This window comes from Halyomorpha halys, unplaced genomic scaffold (genome assembly GCF_000696795.3).
Source record: "Halyomorpha halys isolate HHAL.00 unplaced genomic scaffold, Hhal_1.1 Scaffold827.1, whole genome shotgun sequence".
Lineage (NCBI taxonomy): Eukaryota > Metazoa > Arthropoda > Insecta > Hemiptera > Pentatomidae > Halyomorpha > Halyomorpha halys.
Window position 1 is genome coordinate 90,244 of NW_027116393.1, and position 3,022 is coordinate 93,265.

At 30.0% G+C, this 3,022-nt stretch overlaps 2 long non-coding RNA genes across 3 annotated transcripts in view; one reads left to right on the plus strand and one right to left on the minus strand.

The window, feature by feature from the left end:
* Window positions 1–3,022, minus strand: part of LOC136797227 (uncharacterized) — a 113,357-nt gene that overhangs the window by 64,230 nt on the left and 46,105 nt on the right. The gene's annotated exons all lie outside the window — the stretch shown is intronic.
* Window positions 1–3,022, plus strand: part of LOC136797226 (uncharacterized) — a 31,502-nt gene that overhangs the window by 24,011 nt on the left and 4,469 nt on the right. For both annotated transcript variants that reach the window (XR_010845062.1, XR_010845063.1), the window contains exon 2: window positions 299–521. This is a non-coding gene — a long non-coding RNA (uncharacterized lncRNA). The remainder of the gene's footprint in view (window positions 1–298; window positions 522–3,022) is intronic.

Below are 3,022 nucleotides of genomic sequence, written 5' to 3' on the forward strand. Positions count from 1 at the left end.
AAAAAAAAAAATCCAGAAAGTATAATATTTCCTATAAGGGGTCCATTTTGTATTAAAATTAAAACGTTTTTTTGAGAAACTGATGAATTAATTTTTAAATGAAAGTTGTTCAATATAGTGAGAACCAGTGATTCTGGAATTTTTGTTAACTAAGATAGAAATATAATTGTCTGCTCACTTACACAACCATAGGTCCAGAGTTTATTAATACTTCTGGCAATTCGCTACATATTTTTGTCAAAGTTTAAAAAAATAATCAAGGTAAATAATGTTTAGACTAATATATTTTGAATTAAAGCACGAGATGTGGCTCGAGGAAACGGAATTTACATCTAGATATCTCCTTATACGTTCTTCATTTGGATTCTATTTATAAATAATGACCGAGCTGCTGGCCTTGACATAGTTCAACCTGGATTGGGCAGTTGAGCCTGCAATTCAGCCAGCACCTCTCAATTCTGGCCATGTCGCCGTCACTCATCTACGCCTTCCTCTTCATTCTACAGCACATTGCTCTATCTGTAAGTATATAGTATATAAATAACTTTATAAGGTGGGTGTTTAAATAGTACATTTACTATACTATAGATAATGTAATGATCCTTCCAATCGCCCTGGTGTATTTAATGGTTATTAATACTAATCGAGTTTTTTTTTGTGTTGAATAAGAAACAAAAGACTGTTGAGCGTATTTGATGAGTTTAAATTTAAAAAAACAAAATTCGCTTCTATATAGTCAAATTATAGATTATTTTTCAAGAAAAAACATGTTTTAACTTTCGGGGAATATTTTTTTTTCGCTGTCAATGTATCGCGTTCACGATATAAATTCATAACTTCCTTCAATGCTATCCAAATCCAAAGAAATCGTGACCTATTGATAAATTGTAAATTTTATGTCTTTATATGGCAGAAAAAGCAATTGAAAATAAAGAAAAATTTATACAATTTTAAAATGTTTCAACCAGAAATATGGTTTTACTTTATTTTGCAAAAGTCCGATTTGTACCTTTTCGTGCAATTACTAAACCCCTTCTCCCTCGTTTCTTTATCAATAAATATTTTATATCAGTTTGCTAGGTCAATGGGGTTAAATTATATCAATACTCTTATTATATACATATATATATATATATTTTGGCTCAAGTGCTCCATGGCTCAGGGACCTATACAGCCTCAGAGTAGGAATGTCAAGGTTCATTTCTTGGGGCCAGCGCGAAATAAATATTGACCTGCACAGGTGGGAATCGAACCCAATTATTTTGATAGAGTACTTCTGTAACAGGTTTCTGCCAAATATGTTTTGTTTGAACCGGGCAGGTTAAATACTTTAAATGTAAAATATATATATATATTATGAAAATAAGTACTAAATGATTTTTGAGAATGCTAGAAACGAATCTAACTTGCTTTTTGATTTTGTTTTCTTTTAAACTCCTTTAATAAAATTTAAAATATTTCTTTGTTGCTTAGGCAGAAAACATAAATATCCAAAAAAAACACGGTAATTCCTAATTTTTTATTTACATAAAAATTCGAATTTAAGTGTTTAAAAGCCACCTAAAACTTATATAACTTGATTTTACCTAATAAAAAATGTTTCTACTCTAATTTACAAAAGCAAAATCCAGTATTTATAATAATTTTCTGCACTTAAATTCATTTAAAACAATAAAATGATTTTTATCAACTCAAAAATGTAAATTGCATGGCCTATTATTACCATTGAATACATGAAGAGCAAGGGGGCATACGATAATATAAAAAATAACGATATCATAGAATTAAGTAAATTTTTGTTTTTTGGCTTCTTGGCGTATTGGCAAGACTCCCTCGGACATGTTCGAAATAATTTTTGATCTATTCGGATTTTAATATATCTAGTCACTTCTTTAACAACATATTTTACTGTATATTGTTTCCAAATAACTTTTTTAAATAATATTTTTTCAAATTATATTTTTTGTAAAACAGCTTGATAGAATAGAAGTTACTGTGTATGGGGCCTAGAAGTGTTTGAGTGAATTTTCAAATCGTTTTGAGTTCGACTGTTTCGATTTTTTTTTTTAATATCTGTGTAACATATTTTAAACATATTATCTATCGCATTCAGGATCTATAGAATGATATATTGAAATTCAATAATGCACTAAAGTGGATGTTCTGTTATTTTTGGGATAAATTGTACCATTTCGATTTTTGTAGCATAAATTTCTCATTTTGCAATAAATCGGATGATTTTGATTTCATTAATATGGTTAAATTGAATGCCTGAACCATACCAAAATTAAGTGTGTATGCTAGTATTTATTTTATTTTTTCCTTATTATATAAACCAATCAGAATAGAAAACAAAAATGAGGTAAATCAAAGCTTTGTTCAACCGTCAAAATTTTAATAAAAAAAAAGCAAGTAAAGACAAGTGACTAATATTCAATGGCTTAGACGTAAAATAATAAATATTCTTTTGGGTTAACATGTGAAAAGTTTGCTGTTTAGAATAACTCCTGTTCCTATCCGTACATCTGAAAAGATGAATATCATCCCAAAAACGTCTTGTGTCCTTGACAATTATCCCCAATACAATAAGCCCCAGAGCGGCTGCCTGTAAAAGTTTTCAGGCATAACTTTGCTAACCGTTGTCCCTTTTACTCCTCAAGTATCTCTGTTCTGCCAATGATATTCATTCGAAATAGAAATTAAAATATATCTATCCACTGGTTGAATGAAAAATGAGTATCCTGAAAGGTTGGCTAAGATCCTATTGAATCGACCTGTATATAGTCCACTTCATGTATTGTATGATTCTGGATATTGTCCACTTCATGTATTGTATGATTCTGGATATTGTCCACTTCATGTATTGTATGATTCTGGATATTGTCCACTTCATCTATAGTAGCCTCAATATACAACTTCATCTAAGAATGAGCCAGGATACTGTCCACTTCATCTATAGTATGAGCCAGGATACTGTCCACTTCATCTATAGTATGAGCCAGGATACTGTCCACTTCATCTA